Source organism: Aythya ferina, assembly GCF_964211825.1.
Source record: "Aythya ferina genome assembly, chromosome: 2".
Classification (NCBI taxonomy): domain Eukaryota; kingdom Metazoa; phylum Chordata; class Aves; order Anseriformes; family Anatidae; genus Aythya; species Aythya ferina.
Window position 1 is genome coordinate 88,828,040 of NC_140297.1, and position 22,251 is coordinate 88,850,290.

Below are 22,251 nucleotides of genomic sequence, written 5' to 3' on the forward strand. Positions count from 1 at the left end.
GTGACACAGCCGCGTTACAGAAGGGTTGCTGTGAAGCTCTAACTTACTCCAAGGAGCAGCCTTGGCCTCCCTGATGTGTGGGACAGATCTGACACAGATGCTGCAGATTGCTTGGTCCCACACAGGCACAAAATCTTGGGGCTGACTCCTAACCACTGCCTCTCTGTGCTGTCTTCCCCCACAACATCCCTTACTCTCACCTCCCCAGGACGGCTGAGAGCCCAGTGAAACAGGCTTCTGCCACCAGGTGGGTAGGGAAATACTTCACCTATCCAAAAAACTGCTGTTTTGGGGCTTTTGTTTTCTTTGTCTTTGGCTTTATCTTGTCAGCTCCACAGAAGGGGCTGATGATCTTGGAGCAGTAGTAATAACTGCATCCTTGGGGGGCAGGAACTCGACTGCTCCCATGTGGCTTTTCTGACATTATTGACACGGAGATGAAATTGCATTCGTCCAGCCCAACAAATCATACTGGATGGCCTTTCTGAAAACATTGCCTCTACTGATAGGTATCTCACGCCTTTTAACTAAATCTCATTTTCAAAGAAATATCCTGGGGCCCATTTTAAAAATCAAGCTTAAAACAAAACTTCAGCAAGATGATGACAGAGGGTATATGAAGAGATGAAATGAAAGGCAAGTGGAGAAGGTAATAGGTAAAAGCAGACCTTTTACTTAGCAGTGCCAGGGTTTCATATTAGAAACAGCTGACAATCCTTTTTAGCCCTGTTACTTTGGCTTTGTAGGCAGGAGTTAAATTTACTGTAGTTGACACAACAGAGTCTGAAGTAATTTGGCTATCATGACTTCTTAACTATGATAAAAATGCTCCCTCTGAGGTGCGCAACAGTATGTAAGAAAACTTTATTATATGGAACTGGGAACTGTGTCCAACTATGTTAATAAGAAACAGTTAAAGTAAGAAATTACTGTTTGTGATTTCTCAAGGTGCAGAAGCTTGGTAGGATGGAGAGTCTGACATCAAAGATGTTCCCATCAAGAGAGAAACATTTAAAAGAAGAAACTACAACATAGGAGCAATGTAAAAAAGCAAGATATGAAGGGAAGCTGTGTAGTTGTCTGCAAGTGAAGGTGGTTGTTCTGAAATATCAGTGGTAATTATAAAACTTTTTTTTTGTTTGTTTGTTTGTTTGTTTTCAGTGCACAAATGATAACAAAGCTGTAAGGCTCAGAAACTCAGTTCAGTGATGTTCAGAAATGCACTCCTGTTTCGTTTCTTCCCCAAAATCTCTTGAAGTTGGCTGCTCTGCAGGTGATTTCTCCACAGCAGAGAGTGGAGACTGACTCACAAGAAGGACAGATAGTATAGGAGTTACATTGCTGTCCATCAGCCATCGTTTCAGTGTGTTAGTTTAAGATTTAACTAAAAAATAATTTATTGCTATTCTCCCCTTAGTGTTGAAAAAGATCTTGTATCACTAGGGTCCAGGAACATGTAAACAGTCTCTTCATGGGTGCACTTGCCTAAGGGAGTAAATGTATTTTTGCTGGGCTAATGGTTGTATCTGGGGAGAATGTCACATATCAGCCCACAGAGATTATTCCTTTTTTTTTTTTTTTTTTTTTTTGTCAGTTACAGGAAAAAGATATACTTGGGTCACTGAGAGCAAAAATTAAAGGTCATGCAAATTGAGCCCCAGTCATGCTTGCTTTTCTTCACTACTATTCTGCTCCCATTGAAAGAGCGATGAGATCTCACCTATAAGAGTAGGCACCAAGAGAAAAAAGCTTCTCTTGCTTTTATGGACACAGCAACAAAGCACAGGAAATCTTTGAGTTTCACGGTTTACCACTGAGCACCAGGGCTTCACTCATGGTCCCCAGTCAGTGAAGCTGAAAGAGTTCAGCAGAGATTAAGTGGATGCTCTCTGAATTAGAATAGAAATGAATTAGAATAGAAAACCCTTTCGGTCTGTCAGAGAAGCACTTTTGTCTTTCAATCAAGACAAACTATTAATACAATTAAAGAAGAGAGTTAATGTGTTGCTAGAGAAAGTTAATAAATATTAAAAATATGTACATGTATGGATCTTCTGATTATTTTCACTTTTATTAATACCAGTTTATTTTTAGTTAACTATGTCAGACTATGTCTGTCTGGTTCCTTTGCATGTCTTTGCCCAACTCCTTTTCCCTTGCACATAATCAGAGTTATCTCATTTCTTACATTGGTTCATGAAACAGAAGTTGGAAGTACTGTTAAAGGGATCCATCAAAGACATTTAATCCTTGTAGGAACTGAATCTGAACTTAGACTTTTGAAGTGTTTGGAGTTATATTGATGTCAGTCAAATATCCGAGCCATAATTTCTGGACATATCAATCAGATAGTCTTTCCTCTGCAAATTATACAATTTAAGTGATGTCAGATTAAAAAAAAAAATTGAAAACATAAATAATCATTCATTTAAAAATCAGTGAATTTACAGGCAAGTTTTTACTTTGTTGTTGTTGTTGTTTGTTTTCAGTTTCCTGAACTGTTTTCTTGCTTAATACATATGTATATATTTTTATATTATTATTTTATTTTTCTTTAACCTAGTACGGTATGTATGAAATCAATCTTGTTTCCATACTTAAAATAAAAATAAAATTAATCCCAAATGGTTAAGATCATCCAGTACTTCTGCACATCTGTTTGGCCTAACTGCTTTACAAGGGCATAATATCTGCTCTAGTTATTTGGTTAGTCATCTATGTTTATCACTGTCTGCACATTTGAAAGGCACATGGTGACGGATTTTGTCCCCAGAAGAGGTGAGGGGGGACAAAAGCCTGTGAGTAACAGGCACATATGTTAATCCCAGAAAAAAGGCCCTTAGTTTGGCCTGATAGAAAATTGTATTAATTACCATGATGAAATGACAGTACCTCTAAAATCTAAAGTTGTTTTGCAACAGTAAGAAAGAAAAAGAGGAAAAAAAAAAAAAAAAAAGAAGGAAAGTAAATGTTGATAAGGAGAAAAAAAATTATTCTGAATTTGGTAATGTAAGTTCTTTTGGCACAGTTTAATTTTAGCCCACAGATGCTATTTAATTTCACCTCCAGTCTCTATTTACAACAATATTTTTAGCTATGCAATTATAAGAGGGATACATTCTCTTGTAATGCTCTTTTGCATGAATTGTCTATGTCAGAAATATCTGGGACCTTGTACTTCAAAAAAATTGTTTGTGATTCTCATTCAGTGTCAGAGAAGATTGGAAGGTTGGGGATTTCTTTTGTTTTCAGGACACAGTGAGGCTATATCACCCACCTGTTGTCAGGCTGTGGGTCAGTGCAAGATCCAGTAATAGAAGCTATTACTACTAGGTACCTTCTCTTGTATTCAGCAGATTTGTTTTGTTTCACTTATAACCTCTTTTTTTTTTTTTTTTTTTTTTTTTTTTTTTTTTTTTTTTGGCAAAAGAGAGTGTCAGTAGCACTGTCAGTATGTCCTCTAGGAACCAGAGGCCAATGGACCTGAATGTGGATCTGAACAGCTGCATGTCAGGTAAAGCTATAGGAGACCTGCACTCAGAATGTATATGATGAATATGGGAAGATTAGAACTGAAACGTCTACTTTGGCTTTTGTCTCTGATAGCAATATCTTTATTTAGGCATGCAAAAACTTTTCCTGTTTCATCTGGCATTAGTGCTTTGCAGCAGGGAACTAGGAGTGAGAGAAGGATGCAGATCAGACCCTTGTCTCTCCCATGCCTCAGACTCCTTGGAAATACAGAGAACTCTTATTTCTGTCTTTACTGTCATGCTCACTTGTCCTTTTAACCACAGAAGTCTGGAGAAGAAAAACTGAAGTTTTGGTTTCTTAAAACCAAACCAAACCAAAACAAAAACTTTAAGATTTGTTCTGTGATTTCTCTTTATATGTAGAGATCTTATCTGCACTCTTAATGTTGCAGACTTCCACTACCATATATCTGTAATTGGTTTTAATATAATTTAGTTGTCGCGAATGTTGCTATGCCTGATTTCTCCTCCGATTAATGATAGTGCAAACCTGTTATTTTTATCTTGAAATGCATACATAGAATGGAGACTGGGTGGCACCCTCCCTTCATGTGTAATGCTGTTTAATTTACTCAGTTGAAATGCATTTATGAGAAAGTAGGTGTTATTTTCTTCTTTATTTCTTTCTGAATTGTCAGTGATGACAGATGGGAAATATCTTCCTAGTAGTTTTCTAAATCTTGTGCTCTAAGAGATAAATATATTGAAATGGTGATTTCTGTCAAAATTACTTTAATCTTATAGGGCAGGACAATACTCTTTGGCTTTCATTCCTACCTCCCCTTTTACTCCATAATTTGTGCTTTATCTTGTGGTCTGAATATAAAAGTAATGGACATTTCTGAAATGATCGGTAAAATCAGAAATGTTTCCTGAATTGTAGTGGTTGTTGCTTGCACAATCTGAGTTCAATATCTGAGTTCTTCCTTTTCCTGAATGATCTTGCTGTTACTGTGAATTTAAAATAATCTTGTTTATTTTACTTGTGCTTCATTTACTTTTTTTCTTTCTGCAAGGTTCTGCAGTTGTGATTAAATGCTTATAGCAAGCTAGCAAGCTCTGAATTTTTCTGCCTCCTGCCTCTTGTTTCATCCATGCTTTTTTTTTTTTTTCTTTTTACTTTTTTTTTTTTTTTTCTTTCTTTGTGGTAGCAGGCAGCCAGTGAAAGCTAGTAAGTGTCAGGCATATATGTCCTTAGTGCTGTCATCCTCATCATCCCACCAGCTTCCTTTCCTCCACCTTACCTTATTTATTTATTTACTTACTTATTCTGTGACACTTGTACTCAGCTTTATTTCTGTTTAAAAAACTGGTTATTTGCTTGCTCCTTGGTCGTTGTTATATATTATAACTACTTCTGAGGTCATCAGTATTGTAGTTCATTCATTTGATTTATTCAAGAGGAGGAAATTCCTGAAATTTATCTCCATTTTTCTGTCTGTTGAGATATGGGAGAAGGATGATGATCCATCAGTTGCTTTCACTTGCAAACCAATTTTTTTATTTTATTTTATTTTATTTTTTTTGTGTGTGTGTGTTAAGTATTCCAGGCATATATGCAACATTTATGTGTCTTGAAACTGCCTGAAAACTTGTCTTTCTCATGCTAGGTATTTATATTTCAAAAATCTACAGTTGAATTTTTCTGTGCTTAATAGAAAGATTTATCAGTTTAATATTATACACTGATTATGCACATTAAATGGAATGCAAGACACGTCAATCTCTCTTTTAGTCTGATTGCAATGGGAAGAAACATTTTCATGAGAGAGTCTGTATTAATAGTTGATAAGGGTATAATGCGGAGTTCAGTTATTTTTAACTTTCCTTTTAACAAGCTGCTCTGAAGAGCACATGGAATGAAATCCTGACTAAAGATTAAAGTTGATCAGAAATATCATGATCTCTCTGTGAAGAAATAACCATGTGGTGTTTTTTTTTGCCAACTTGAGATAAAATCCAGATTTCTTTTTTAATTGGTGTGTCCAAGCATCCATCTAATTGCCCTGTCCCTCTTTATTTTATTTATTTTTTAAGTCCTTTTCTTTCACCTGGGATATGTTATCCCTGTAATATTCAGAGTTGGGGTCACACTCCTCCCCTTGACACCTAATAAGAGAAGAACTGAGATTTTTAAATCATAGATGATTCCAAAGTCATGTCATCCTCAAAGATGAGGGAGAATCCTTCAGCTTCCTCTTGCAACTTCTCACCTGACTGCTCCTGGCCACCTTTGCCTGGTCTCTCTGAAGCTCATACAATACCTGAGACCATGTGGAAGTAAACAGCTGATTCTTTTACTGGCATTAACAGAAAAGAGAATATTCTCTTTGTTTATAATCCTGGTGCAGGGCTCTTTCATGTTTCTTTGCTTTCTTTTGGTTTCATTTGACAAAATTTCCTTTCATAGGGAAAGGCATAGGGAAGAAGTTTGCTTAGGGTTTGGAAGCAGTCCCTATAAACTAAGGACATGCAAGTGATTATATTGCTTGTTAGCACAATATTTATGCTGGTGTACAAGTACAAGGACATGGGAGGGCATGGTGCTGATAGAGTGAGGGGGAGCAATGCTCTGCGTGTGCTAATCAGGGAAGCTGGAAATCCCTTGCGCTCTATTACTAGGGTCAGTATCTTGTGGTAGTGAAGCAATTGGGGATTGATTGCTCTCATATTTCAGCATCTCTAGGAGTGACATTAGAGGTGAATTTGATGTCATAGCCAAACTCTCTTCAAGAGAGTGTTCATGCAGAAGGAAATATTTGGGGCTTGAATATGTTTCTGTGTCTCCTAGTAAGGACCTTTGACAGAAACAAACAAAAAACAAACAAACAAACAAACAAAAAACAACCAAGTGTTCCTACGAATTCTACAAATATAAGAATACATAATTGTCTTCCTTTTCTCATATGAATATATGGATGAAACCTCACCCATTTCACTGTCCATTTGTGTTTGAAGGTCTGGTTGTCAAGTTCTAAGATATTTTGCCAGCCCTCCTCCCCATTTCACACATTTAAAAGTGAGTGTGAATGAGTTAGACTGCATAAAAAATGTAATTGTGTCTTTTAGAAGTGTCTTTCCAGTGATTTAACTTATTTTTTTCTTTCCTACAGCATTTATAGTGTTACTTTGAAATGCCAAAATCTTTTGTAGTTCTTAAAATGAATGTGTGCCAAATCAATACTTATTTACGTCCTTGGATGAAATCTTCAAAAGCGTCTTGGCAATTATTTGAAAAGGAAGAGATGAATATGAAGAGAGTTTTAATTTAATATTTAATTTCATTAAGGACCTTGAAGCACAAAGTGAGAGCATTATTTATAACACAAATCTCTGAGTACTTCTTAGTAAAGAGAAGGATCAGAATACCACATAGCAGAATAGGGTCACCTAGAGGAGACAGTAATAGAAATACAATGATATTCACTAGGGCAAAGTCCCAAGGTTGCGTTGTTCCTGTTACTATTCTTTAAGGATGGAAATAGATGCAGGAGGAGAAAGATCTAAGAAATATGAGGCAGTGACAGAATGAATGAGAAACCAAAATGATATGGTAAAGAAAAAAGTAAGTGTAGTTTTACTATGTATTGGGTGAGATTTTTAGGGAAGACTGGGAACTCTTAAGACTATTTTAAAGAAACAGGTGAGACTTCACCTGGACTTTTATGTGTGTTTCTGTCATGCATTGTTTAACGAGCTGGAACAGACTATTAGGATGATCAGAGGAATAGAGAGCATCCTCTGTTATGAAAGAAAACTATTGGCTTCAAGTTGCTGAAATGTAGGTTTGCAAATAATGGAAATCGGATAGTAGCTAGGGTAAAGAATTACTTAAACTTCCCAGAAATGTTGATGTGACTTCTTAGCTTTGAGGAACACTAAGAACAAGAAAATAAAATGAGTCACTTCCTATTTAGAAAGTTTGGTCAGCAGTGGTCGAACTTGTCTGCTGTTTTGTCTCTGGTAGATTTTCAGGGAATACAAGTGACCTGCTCAATTTGTGGTTTGTTCTCTGCACTATTCCACTGCCTCTAGTAATTGTTTCAGGCATGTTTGGGAAAATACTTCTGGGCATTATCTTTAGTATTAAACAATTGTTAATATATATGTGTATATATATATATATATATATAAAAATTTATATGCATTTAAACCTAGAATTAAACTACTTTGACACATAAAGAACTTTAATTAAACTGAACATCTTCTACCTAAAATGTACACATTTAAATATTATGAAAATCATAAATCCGGACATCTGTCTTCTGTGTTGGCTGGAAGACTTCTATGCTGGTTAGTGCTGGAGATTTCTCAAGGGTTCCGAATAGAACACCTGTTAATTTACAGGTCAGTTAATTGTTAATAGTTGTGTCTCTGTGCTTGCTCAGAAATGCCCCAGTCATGAAAGAATTGAGCAGCTCAGCTCCTACTCCTCAGTTTGCCAGCTCAAAGTCCAAAATAATGAGGATCCTTCTCCAGCTAGGCATTTTTCAATCACCTCATGTGCAAATAGGCTTCTCAGAACTTGCTGGTGGTTTCACATATGCTGAAAGTGATGTCTTCTGCAAAAGCCTTTTATTTAGAGGTCTCAGTCTGGCATTTGGAGACATTTAAATGATGTTCTCTGTCTCAAAATGACCAAAGGAGAGAAAATAAGTAGTCTTGTGCTGAAGTGATGAGAATAGGCCAGGCTCAGGATCTATCAGGAGATATAGTTACCTGGTCTAGTGTGATGTTATTCTGCTTGCGATTGCTATGAGAACCCCATAATCTTGTAGTGATAGTTACAGTTTTGGAAGGTAAATGAATAAAAGTTTCCTACTTTGAGTGACAATCAGAGTAGGAAGTCTGTATGTGAATGCTCTCAAGAGAAGAAGGGAAAAGAAGACAGATCACTGTGTTACTGAGCAAGTACTGTAACTGCTATTGAAGGGAATAGAGGGACTCCTGTGCATGTGCTTTGAAGTAAAAATGTTGCCTTTGGTCAAGCTGTGAGAAATACCTACATTCTGAAATACCTAAAGTCTGTCCTCTGAAGTCACATTTAAGAAACGGGTTTACACTGTGGGTTTACTTAAAACTTCAAAGGGAAGTGTAAAATTCCAGGCTCTGCCTCAAGTCTGTTCCAAGTCTTACTTTTCTTCAGAAGATGGTAACTGACCAGTTCTTTCCCATCTCAGGCTGGCCACAGGAAATAAGAAGATATGCTGTAAAAATCTTCTATCATGACCAGTAGAAAATGCTTTAAAAATCAAAATCAAAATAATAAACCATTAAATCTTCATAAATTTAAGATGTTGAGAATGAAGTTTGTTTGTTTGTTTGTTTTGGCAGTAGAATACTTGTCATCTTCAGAAAACTGTTTTGTTTGTTTGTTTGTTTTCTCCATATGGAGATGGTCCACCACTTAAGGTAGCATTTTAGCAGTGCGCACACAGAGTTGAGAAGTGGCACAGCTCAGAAGCAGAGGTGGGATAGAAATGCCAGTTAACAAACCCAGATCATACTTCTGCAACTCAGCAATTAAAGAGAACAGTCTCACTGGAGAACTTGGGATTCCTGAAACCACTGCTTTTCCGAGTTGCTTGTCTGGAGAACACAACTGGCCCTGCTTTCTGCTGGTCTGCCTGACTACCGTGGCTATGTAAGTTTTTTCTTTGCATGGATATCAATTTCAGTCTGATATTACTCAGTTTACTGAACTTACTCTTGTTTTGACACAGATAATGGTACTGCTGGTCTATGTTTGTTATTCTGAAATAGACTTTCAGGGCCACTGTAAGATGGGGGGGAGACAGAATATTTTGTACATCTGTTTTGTATGCCCCACACTGAATGGCTATATGTTTTTTAAGAGAAACCAATTATTAATAATTAATAATCATTATATTGATAATATCTTTTTTTTTTTTTTTTTTTTTTTCACTGAAATCTTTGAGCAGTAACTTTATTGCAAAAATAGTTTGTGTTTTTTGTTAGGTTCATTTACAATTTTTGTTCAAACAGTATTTGAGCTTCAATAGAGGTTGGGATCTCTTTAACAAGATACAAGAAAACTTGAATTTGTCAATTTGTTGTGCTGGTTTTGTTTCTGGGAAAAGTACACAGAATTCACTAAGCAGATGTAACAGGACTATGACAGAAGCATCCTGGAAAAGGCCACAAATCTCTTCTTTAGTATAAAATGAACTGGTTGCTTGGCTACCAGATTTTTGTCTGGCTTTGAAAAGTAGTTTCTGACTCTCATTAGTTCTGTCTTGGGGTTAATTCCTCAGCCAATATAAGTGTCACAGCTCTGTTACAGTCTCAGATAATATTAGGACTAAAACTGAAATTGGAAATCCAGTAACAGAAGATTTTCTTTCCTTCTCTTCTTATTCCCTTTGTCATTCATGTATCAAGTCAAGCTATTTGGTTATGAATAAAGTTAGATTTCTTTGTCATTTATTGCTGAAATATTTCTATGGTAAAGTTAATAGACCATTCAGTACAAGACGCTCTTTATATATCTGTATATGTGTGTGTATAGGTATATATAAATGTTAATGAGCTCAATGAAAAGAACAAGGAAAACAATACAGGGAAGAGACTGACAAACTGGAACAAACCCAGCAGGAGGCCACTATCAGGCTTAAGCACATAATGAGAGGCTGGGGTAACTAAATTTGTACAGCCTTGAGGAAATAAAATTAAAGGGGAATCTTACTACTTTCAAACTGCTTAAAAGGTATAGAGAAGATGGAGCCAGACTTCTCAGGTTCATTGTGGTGTGAAAGGAGGCAAAGGACACAAGTTGAAATTCAGGCAACTTTAGTTAGATAGGAGGAATTATTTTTCTTTTACCCATGGGGATGGTCAAAAACAAAACAAAACAAAAAAAAAAACAAACAACAACAAATGGAAAGATTTCCACAGGCCAAGAGGCTATGGATATTCCCATCTTGGGTGGAAACTTGTATCCTTACTTGTATGCTGTCCTAAAAGATAAATGGAGGTCTAGACATTCAGCCGTAGAACAAATTCTGATGAGATTTGCATGATCTGAACAGATAAACCTTCTTACAAGAAATAGCCTAAATCATATTTGTCATAATAATATATAAACTACTCGTGTGCTTAATACTTTTTTTTTGAATAAACTGAGGTGTGTCTCTGTAATCCTTATTTCAAGTACTGGTTTTCACCCAGTTCACTTTTTACTAAATAACAGAGGTTTGTTTGTTTGTTTTGTTTTGTTTGTTCATTTTTTTTTTTTTTCTCCTGATAGATTGAGGTTAGTGAAGGTTTATTACTAGTTATTTTTAACTTGTTGTTGTTAAAGTTACTGATCCATTCCTCAGCTATGGTTTTACTGGAGAGGGTTGATCTCTTTTTTTAAACTTCTGCCAATTAGAAAAAAACTGTTCCTTAACTGACTAATGTAAAATCCAGAAAACTGGTAGCTAAGGAACTAATGTTGTGTTGGAACTAATTCACAAAACATTTTCACCTGAGGCAGTGAACCCAGAGAGGAGTAAAAGAGACACTGGTTGAGACAGAAAGCTCCAGCAAGCCCACAGGAGAGAAAATGTTAGTAATAATGCTCTCTCTTACTGGGATCAGGTGAGTGCCTTATCTTTTGTAGAGAGACTGCATCCTTAGGTGCCTAAAAATCACTTTGTCATTTAAGTCTGTTCTGTTCAGGCTACTACGATCCACAGTCAAGTCCTGTGAAACCAGAAATAGGGAGCATGTTTTTTAGAGAAAAATGAAGCAATGACACTGCCAGATGGAAATACTAAGGTGCTGAGACAAATCTAAAAGTTAAGCAGAAACACACAAAAAAGTTTGAGTAAACTGACAAAGTAAGCTGACCAGGAGATGGGTTAATGTGCATCGCTGTCTGGTCAGGGTAAGCAATTTCAAACCGAAATTGCTGTTCCATTCTTTTAGGGCAGGGTGGGTAATGTTCCCTTCCTTCTTCCTGGCCTGGACAGTGGGAAGGTGTTTGTCTTTTCTCAGGCACTGTCTTTTTTGCACTTTTTTGATGGAACAGATATCAGAGTCTGGCTCTGGAGCTCTCATCAAATAACAAAGCAGTCTTCATGCAGCTCAGTGCATGGGCGTGCTGTATATTAAATTAGACTTATTTCAACCCAATGCAATGAAATTGGTCTTCAGTTCATGTTTAGTCCTTTTTCTCTGTACAGATTTATTCTAAAAGGAATTCTTCCACTTTTCTAGTGGAAAACTTCCTTTGTCATCTATATCACTTTTATTCTGTAGCTCCAAGTTGTTCCAGGTGTACCCCAATGTAAATATGTGCAGAACACAACCCTCAAATTGTAACAAGCCATGTCTCCAAAGAACGGGAAGACTCAACAGTAGAATTAATAGATGTGATCACGCTTTCAAAGAGTGTGAACATTTTTAAGGATGAATTTCAAATACAGACTTCAGAGGAGAAAACAGGGATCCAGGGACTTAATCTTTATCCTTAGAGCTTGAAATACAATTTATAGAAAAACATACAGCTGGACAGAAGGCTATACAGGGGATCATATGAACCGGGATTTTAACCAACCCAGCTGCATGAATAAGTACTGCATTTTCACTTCCATAATATTAATTGTATTTAAAAGTGGACAGAAATTTAATGTTACAAGTTAAATCGACATAAAGAGTTGTATTTCCTTATATTTGAGAATATACAGAGATATGTAATGCTGCCACCATGTTGTTAGAATGGAATTTGTCATGTAATGACTGGAATTATGGATGTTTTGTAGCATTTTTTGACTGTTTTACCTGCAGACATATTTTGAAACTAGCACTGTTATGTAACTGTTGTAGAAAAAAAAAAAAGTGGATTTTTAAAGATTTTTTTTAAGAGTGCCCTCTGTCCTCAGATATGTCCTATTTATCAGGTTATTGTGAAGGATAAATTTTTTGTCATTGCATGATGCTGCATCCCTAGATTCATCTGGGTGAGATTAAAACAACTAAATAATAGTTTTATGTTTCCCTAGGGTGTTACGATGGATGCAACTGTTAGAAAGCAAACTGGATTTAAGATTCAATGTCTCAATAAGTTCAGTTGTAAAAATGGGCAGGTAGTTTTTTCTTCAAGTGCTTCTCCAAATCCACACTCATAGTGCAGTTATCTGAGCCTGTAGACTTTTTATTTGACTTTGCAATACATACCTGGTCTCTGGGCAGGCATAATGTACTCTGCAATTCCTCTCAGCTGTTCTAGATTATAGACAGTGTCCATTTGATGCAGTCTGCTTCTGTAAATGTATGCATATTGAATGTTTTGTTTCCTTGTAGCTTTTTTTCATGAATGCTCTCATATGTTTGATTCCCATGAATTGATTCACATAGTTAAAAACAAAACAAACAAAACCAAAACAGTCTGCCTAATGCTTCCTGGAAGCATTAGCCTAGCACTTGACCTTGAAGTTTCCCTAAGGTCTGGGCTTGCTACTTGTACATTATTTCTAATCAAACTGCTGGGCATTGCAAAATCCCAGGCAAATGCTAAACACTAACCCTCTACCAGAGAAACAAACGAACAAACAAGGAAAAAAAAAACAACAAAACCCCAAACCAGAAAAGCCCATGCCAACCAAACCCACTTTCATTCTACCCAGACAGAATTTCCAGCCATACAAAGAGAAGCCATCCAGGGAAGCTTAGGTGAGTCTAGCACTGCTGAAAAGAGCATCCTGTGGATTCTCAGCAGTGGTATGATATGGGTCATTTGGGTTGGGCTTTTCCCTTCCTTTTAGCACCATTTCTGCTTTGACAATCATGTCTGGTTAGGCTATATATGTTTTGAAGCCCAACATTCAGCATTTCTGTCTGGCAGAAAGGAGTCTTTGTCACATTTAGTTGCTCAGTTGCATCTCGCATACTGCCAGTACACAATAAAAATAGAATTAATACTACTGTGAGTTCAAGCTGAACACATTTGAATTGTGTTTTGCAGAGTCATATTTTGATAAAAAAAAAAATAAATCTAAAAACGTGAAAACAGTTAACTCTCATGTCATTTCTGTACTCCTTGCAGCATCTCCCTTTAGCCTTGAAAAGTATGACAAAAAAGAACATTTTTCCCTTCGTTATCTATAGATTATCAAGCTATTACATCATTTATTTTTTTTTCATTAGTCTCAGATGTCTTTAGGCAGAGTCACAGTTCATATAAAAAAGGTACTTATATTGTTACTCTCCTGTTGATTTTTATTTAAACATCAGTAGATTACTTACTCTTGGTTTTGGAATACAAATAGAAAACTCTAAATTTGAGTGTCTTTTCAACCCATTCCAATGGTGTTTCATTCACTTCTTTCTGAAAGACAGGGTGGTGGCAGAGCAATTGAAGTCTTATATGATAGGTGTTACTGTTTGATAGATGCTACTGTGTTTTCTGTTCACAAAAGGTTCTGCACAACATGATGGAAAAAATACTTTCTTGTCCTTTGTTGACTGCTGAATGGGGGATTGAGTTAAATCTTATGGAGTCTGAAGAAATTGTGCCCTCCCAAAAAGCAACTGAGTATGCACTTCTTGAATAAGTTTCTAATCTGTAGTACAGACTGAAAATCATGGCAGACATTGGAACCTATGGTATAATTATTATTTGCAGAATTGCTGAATAAAGGAGGGAACAGACCTTTGAGGTGAAGGGAAAATATATATATATATATATATATTTTTTTTTTTTTTAATTTTTTTTCCTATGGACTTGGATAGGAATGGTGGAGACTTCTTGAATACTGACACTGGTAAAGGTGAATGTACAGAGAAACATGGGAGAGATTTATTTACAACCACTTTTATATTTAATCTATTACAGAGAGCAGATCTGAGACATTCCTATTGCAAAGATTATTTCCTGGATTGTACAGTAATAAAACAAAACAGTAGAGGTAGAAGTTGTTCCTGGATGCTTCTGGTGTTTTTGTTTTAAGAAAAGGATGGATCACTTCAGTTTCAAAACTTTGGCCAACCTAATAGTAAATAAAACATGTTAAGTTCAGTTCAGGAATAAAATCTGCCATTCTGGTTGGTTTCCTGTCATGGGTTATCATAAATTGTACCTTAAAATATATTTTCTCACTTTTATAAATGAGAATTTACTCTGTGATTCTCTTTTGAACAGGAATCTGACCTAGTCCTAATTATGCTGAGCTGCAACAGAGGAAAAATATACATGGAAGTATTCCTTTAAACATTCCCAAATTCTTCAGGAAGCCTCTTTATTGGAAAAAAGTGGAAACTTTCAAAATTTCCATAATGTGAAAATTCCAGTTTTACTCAAAAGTGTGATAAAAGTAGAAGACAGCACATTTTTTCAGCAGTCTCTAAGTTGTACAATCCACTCATCCTTTGTAATACTTATGGTTTTCAAGGAGATGTGAGGCGCATTATTATTGTCTCTAATAAAATGTTACTAAACAAACTCATATCCTTTGTTTTTTGAGTGGACTCTGGTGCTGCAGACAATGTTTCACTATCCAGAAAGCCAGATCTTGTCTCATGACATGTAGGAGTGCTATTCTCTTGTATTTAGCTGGGTTGGGGAATACTTGGTAGGAATGACAGCTCTTTCAGCGTCAAAATCCTGAAGAAGGGTCAAGTGTAAAATGGTTTACTGGATCATTGCTAGTGTCAACAAGTATTAAACAGTAGCACTGGCTTCCACTGGAGCTGAAATATAATGTTCAAGCTGATGATAAAATAGATGAAATTGTAAAATTTTCCTGGAATATGCATAGCACTATAAATATTTTTAAACATGCAGGCCTTTGTTGCACTAAAGACTTAAGAAATTATATTATTGCTTTTTACACTATTTGCTGAACAGTACTTTGTTTAATATCCTGCCAGGTCTTTTTACAGAAGCAAAACAGGACTAATAAAAATGAGGGAGAGAGGATTAAATAATTCAATGACTTTGTTAGTTTAAACATGCACTGTATTCAGAAGGGGAGATATGATGCTGGCTTGTTTTCAATAACTGGATTTGTTGCTCCTGTTACACCTATCTGTGAAGAACTCGGTTCTCTTTGTCCTATGCCAAAAATATTAAGCAGCAAGTGAAAAATATTCTGTGTTGTTATTTACAGTCTGTTATTTACAATTTAATGAATAGAGGTTTTCTCTATAACCTTTTAAGTTCAATGATCAAGGTTTCATTGACAGGTATGGACTGCTAATTGTCCAAGATTGACTCTAACAGTCTTCTGACTTTACTCCCTGCCTTGTGTGAACACACTTTCCTGTTTGCTTGCTTGTTCATTCATTCTTATATTGTGTGTGGACCTATATATATATATATATATATATACACACATACATATATATATATATATATACATATATGTGTATATATATATACACATACATACATATATATATGTATATGTGTGTATATATATACATATATATATATATGTATGTATATAAACACACATAATTCTTATAGTTCTGTCTGCATCCAAATACATTCATGCCTAGTTGTGAATAATTTGATAGTCTCTTGAATTCTGAGTGTTTAATTTACCCACATTAAGGAAAAATCCACTAGTGCACTTGGCATGATTCCTTCTTCATTTGTGATCTTCATAAGTTGTCAGACTTTGACTTCACTGTAGGAGCGCTTTTTTTTTTTTTTTTTTTCTCCCAGTAGGGAGAGATGTTTTATATTTATACTGGTAATGGAATATATCAGAGACTTAATATTTATATAATACACAAGAAGCCTTTCCAAACTTTTATAAGAGCAGTAATAACTCTATGAGACTTTTCTTTCTCCTAGACCAACTCATCTCCTTGTTAATTAACATTTTAGAGTGAAAAATGACCAGCATAAATTTCACAAAGTAATTTCTGATTAGACTTCATACAATAGAAAGAACCTCTTTTCCCCAAGGGCTGCATAGTATTTTGGTGTACAGAAATATTCAGCCTGCCTATAACCCTAGCAAAATTCAATTACTCAGAGAGGTGTAAACCACATTTTATGAAAGCAGTAAGACATGACTCTTGTTGATTTCTGTGGGAGACTGCTACACAATTTAGAAGTGTTTGCAGCCCCACACTGAAGGCTGAGTGGATTTAACCAGCTGAGAAGCACAGTAATCTCCCAGAAGCATATTACCTGAAATATATCTTTGCTATTAATTTAAAATTGTTTTCAAAAGCAATGGATCCAAATCATCAGAACAACAATAAATTTAACCAAATCAATAATGTAATTCTGGTGATTTTTACATGGAATATTGATGCAGACATTGCATTACTCACAACTCACTTGAGAAATCTCCGTTGTAGTTAGCAATTCCATGACTGTTTATTGGCTGTGTTAATGGTCACCTGAATTTTCCACAAAAATCTCTCTCCAGTCATGAATGTATAAACTATATAAAAAGTATTCTATCTCTTAAGTTAAAAAACAACAACAACAACAACAACAAACAAAACTGCTTTGTGCATGTCTTCCCTTGTATAGATCAAATCACTATGAATAATATTAAGGCCTTATAGAAGTAGTGTTCTTCGTCTGTGAGTCAAAAAATCTTACTCTAAAAATCTTACTCTTCTTCTGCTATTATGCATTTTTTACAGGGACAGACAGCACTGAAATAGTTATGGTATGGTTTAATAAGTACTTTTCTAGTGGCATCTAGTGTCTAGAAAATAAAGGAGATTTTCATTCAGGTGAGAAATGATGAGCTTTTCAACTCAGAATTATGGGATCACTCTAGCAAAGAATTTGCATATGTGAGAAGCCTTAAACACAGAATTTCTAGCAAGCCAATCAATCTAGCCTTGCCTGTTCCTCACAGTTTTATCCCTTACATACATACATGTATACATACACCCCATGTCCCAAATCTGAGGTGAACAATTTATCTTATTAGCATTGCAATGGTATAGATATTATTGCTACATATATATACCTACAAATATTTCAGTGACACAAAATGTGTTTGTGATCATTGGCCTGAAATTACTTATTCAAATCAATAAGTTTTATCTAAACATTCACTAAAAACCCTGAAGTACGAACATAATTGCACTCCAAACAAAACCAAAACCAAACAGAAACACCCCAAAGCAAGTACCTTTAAATAACATGAGTGTATTTGTTAGTTTGTAGTTTTAGTTTTTCTTGCTTTGTAAGGAATTTACACGTATCCATGGCTGTTTGGATGTACTATGGTTACTGCTCTGTATGTGGTATGTTCACTGCTGGAACAAAGCAAAGTTGTTACATTTCCGGGTAGAATATGGGACTCCCATGCTGAGTTTTACAGCAGATAGCCTTCAGTATCTGGTGCACAAAGTGTATTCTAATATCTTGTATTAGGCACCTTTATGTAGTATAGGAGAGGCAGTCATATCTGTACATTAATTTCTACAAATACATGGTCACTGTATCTGAACATTACATGAGTATGATTTTATTTTTCTCAAAGGAAGAGTATTACTTTCCATTTTAGACTATTGAACAGGCATCAGAAAACAACTGATCTATAATGAAAAAATGATTATAGCATCTTGGGCTGCATTAGGAGGAGTGATCCCAACAGGTTGAGGGAGGGAAACCTTCTCTGCTCAGCACTGGTGAACTCACACTTGGAGTACTGGTTCTGGTTCTTGGCTCAAGAAAGATATGGAGCAAGTCCAGCGCTGGACCACAAAGATGATTCAGGTTTTGGAACATTTTTTTTTAGAGAGGCTGAGTGATGCAGGACTGCTAAGCCTAGAGAAGAGAATACTCATGTGGGATCTTACTAGCGTGTATAAATATGTAATTGAAAGGAAAGCAGAGGGAGACAGATTTTCCTCTGTTGTTCAAGAGACAGGTGATAGATACAATCTAAGAAGTACAAAATTCCATATGAACAAGATGGAAGAAGAAAACACTAAAACATTGGCTAGGGCATTTTATTATTTTATTTTATTTTATTTTATTTTATTTTATTTTATTTTATTTTATTTTATTTTATTTTATTTTATTTTATTTATTTTATTTTTCAAAATTCAGTGATGATTACCAACAGTGGAACAGATTGCCCGTAGAGTTTGTGGCTTCTTCATACATGGAGATGTTCAATACCTGACTGAACATGCTGCTGGCAACCTAATCTACTGTAGCTGACAAACGGGAGGGTTTCTTCAATCCTCAGTGGTTCTATGATTCAGTGACTTAAAATTGAATAAATTAGCTAATATTGTTTTGAACTGTGCTTGAACCCTTCAACCCTATGCTTGAACTTCAAGATTATTTCCTAATTTGTTCTTTACAGGTTTGTTGTATCATAATAGAAATCCTAAGATTATCAATCAATAGGAACCTTGCTAATCCTTTAAAAGCATGTGTCCAATTAGGACCAAGTCAATATGCTCAGATCATAAACACATTGTCATCTTTATGGCAAGGGATCTAAATATAATCTTGTGTGGCTAAATGCTTGTCTATTTTTTTTTTTTTTTAACAGCTGTATCAGTTGATGATAAGATTTTTTCTTCCTCTAGACTTTGCTTTGCTCATTCCTTTAGACTGGCACATTTATGTGACAGCACAACTTCTCTATAATAGCAAGTATAGTATCGAGACTATGCATTGTTTTATATTAGCTTGGAAGTAGGATGAATGAGTATGTTGGTAGTTCTTAACCACAGTTTCCTCTGGTGTTGAGTGCATATTCCACACACTGCATCATTATCAGGAAATGCAGTGCACCAGAAGTGTAGCTAAGGGGATGTTGCTTTTCTGGATTGAAGTTTCTTCACTATTCAGCTGCAAAATCCAAAGGTGTTTTTCTGGCACTCCTAATCTTTTCTTCCCTTGCAGACATCTCTTATGTTCCTGAATAGGTTCTGTCCACTTGGAGACATAAAAAACTGATAAACAGAATTTTAAATCAAGCCAGTTAGCTGTTAATATATGCAAAATCTGTCTTATGACTTGAGAAAAAAGTTCTCTTGATACTATCTGCAATGTAAACTAAAAAATTAGTTATTTGAAAAACTCATACTATTAGGTAGAAAGTGATTGCCCATGTATATAATATATCATTTGCTATTAAAAACATATCAAAACAGCATTGACAATTAGTAAGCATAAAAGCTATAAGTGGGTTAAGGAATGTGGTCAGATATAATTTAACATTTAATTTTAACAGCTTTGTAGGATCCATCTCACATTCCTGAGATTCCCTTTAGTAGGATATCATCTATTGTCTACTTCTGAAGGACAGCATCAATAAGAATATAATTTCATTGTATATTTTTTTTTCTAGTATTGCAAAAGGTTAGAAATAGAATTCTTCTCAAAACAATGTCTTGCCAGCTTTGAATGCTGAGAGCATGCTTTCCAATTAAAACAAGTGTCTGGAACATCAGCTCTTATCTGATGTGTTAAATATTCACTCTTTGATTGACATAGTTGTTGTAGCACCTTAGGGTGTGGGTGCAACTTATGATCCAACGTGCCAAGCATTAATGATTCTGAATATTCCTAATCTTCACAGTTAATGCTATTACTACTTTTGAAACGTCAGAGAATCCAGATGGAGCTGTGGCTGTCTCGTTCATCACATAGTGCAGCCACTACTTGGGAAGGAGGTTTCAAGCTATATCTGGCTTCATGTTGCCTCTGTATTCCCTGTGTTCTTTGAGATGTCTTGAGTTGGATGAGCTGGTATGTGTGCAAGGAGGTTCCCACCTAGTAACTCCCCAGTAACTGCCTATTGATGCTTTAAAATTCTTTCCTGTTGTCAGCTTTTCAGCAACTCGAAATTAAGAGTAAACCTGAAAGTGGCTTGTATTTAACTCCCACTTATTAAAATAAAATAAAAAATTATAATGTTTCACATTCTTCTTCTGTTTCTCAATACAGCAAAACACTAAAATTCATAGTGAGAAGAATTTTTAAGTGATTCTCAGTAAGGCAGAATCTTGTATTTGCATGGGCTAAAAAAAATAAAAAGAAAACAAACAAACAAACAAAACAGAAGTCCAATTCTTCCCTTCCTCCCTTCCCTCCCTTCCCTCCCTCCCTTCCTCCCTTCCCTGCCATCCCTCCCTTCCCTCTTTTCCTTCCTTCCTTCCTTCCTTCCTTCCTTCCTTCCTTCCTTCCTTCCTTCCTTCCTTCCTTCCTTCCTTCCTTCCTTCCTTCCTTCCTTCCTTCCTTCCTTCCTTCCTTCCTTCCTTCCTTCCTTCCTTCCTTCCTTCCTTCCTTCCTTCCCTCTTTTCCTCCTTTCATTCCTCTCTCTCTTTTTTTCTCTGTTTCTTCCTTTAATTTTGAAAAAATAAGAGACAAACAAGATCCCAAAGCATAGGAGTAAGTGCATGAGAGTAAGGAGTAAGCGCATAGGAATAATGCTGCATAAGAACACCTGTGGCTTTGTTGTCTAAGATGGGAGACTTTTCTGCTGTCAGAAATTAGATAGGTCTTGGCCACTTTGCAGTGACTTTTTTTTTTTTTTTTTTTTTTTTTCTCCCATGAAGTGGCAACAGTTTTCAGTCTTTTTTTTTTTTTTTACTTTTGCCACATTTTTTTGTAATCATTGTCTGTCTCAAAAGTTATTCAGGGATTTTAATGAATGTGGAGAGGCAGCAGTGCTTTAGTGCAATCATGCTAGCATCATTTCCTTAGCAATCAAACTCAAATAAATAAATGTTCTTTGACAAGCCACTTCACAATGGTAAATCAATAATTTCCTACAGGAAAATATTATTTTATTTTATTTTATTTTATTTTATTTTATTTTATTTTATTTTATTTTATTTTATTTTATTTTATTTTATTATTTTATTTTATTTTATTTTATTTATTTTCAGAGTAGAGGTACCTTTTGCTTTTGTTTATTTTGAGTAGAGTGGATTAAAAACTGATGAACCTTTTAAGAATGACTGATTTCATTTTTGTATAAAAACTTAATGATCACATCTTGAGAAAATAAAAATGGGGAGGAAAGGGCAAAGTTTAAGCACACAACATTGCTCACTTGTAACTTTGGAGAATAAAAGATACAGGAAGGAGTCAGCAACTGCTATATTTGATATGTTTTATGCAAGCTGGAGTAAAAATCAATAGTGTACTGCAGGTAACATTTTTTTTGGGGTGCGAAAGTATGCGATTTGCTTTTCCTTTTTAGTGCTTGTTTAAATGCCAAGTGGTCATTTATGTCTGTATGTTTAAACTGAATGTAAATTGTATTAGAAATGCTCGTAGGAGATTCTCACCTGGTGGTATCTATACTTGTTTTGTTCAAGTATAGATTTATGAATGAAATATTATGATTGTTCAGAATTTCTGCTGGCACTATTCTGATTGTTCCTACAAACTGGTTTGTAAATTTTATTTTTTCTGTTGTCTTTTTTTTTTTTTTTTTAACTCCTTTCAGTTTAAAACCTGATATATTCTGCTCAAATTAGCATGATGTATGTTTTAGCATGCTTTTTTGTTTGTTTGGAGAAGACTTAATTTATATTATATGGAGAGAAATCTGCCAGAGTTACTTCTGTATTTTGAAAGGGGACAAAAATGAAAACAAACAAACAAAACAAACTCCAAACAAACAAAAAGAACAACACCCTGTGCTTCCATATAAGTAATAGATCCAAAAAGATCTGTTCCTTTTTCATTATTCCAGCAGACTGTGAACATGCTCAACTATCTGAGAACAGACCAACAGAATAAGAGGCAACCCATGAA

At 35.4% G+C, this 22,251-nt stretch overlaps 1 long non-coding RNA gene across 2 annotated transcripts in view; it reads left to right on the top strand.

Moving 5' to 3' along the window:
* The window catches only part of LOC311431818, a 70,526-nt gene extending 55,547 nt beyond the window's left edge, over positions 1-14,979 (top strand). The window contains exons 3-6 of one of the 2 annotated variants that reach the window (XR_014689656.1): positions 949-1,115; positions 3,431-3,514; positions 13,166-13,211; positions 14,680-14,979. This is a non-coding gene — a long non-coding RNA (uncharacterized lncRNA). Of the gene's footprint in view, positions 1-948; positions 1,116-3,430; positions 3,515-9,053; positions 9,178-9,475; positions 9,976-13,165; positions 13,212-14,679 lie in introns of those variants that run through there. The other variant, XR_014689657.1, reaches the window with a different exon arrangement.
* The last annotated feature ends 7,272 nt before the right edge of the window (positions 14,980-22,251 follow it).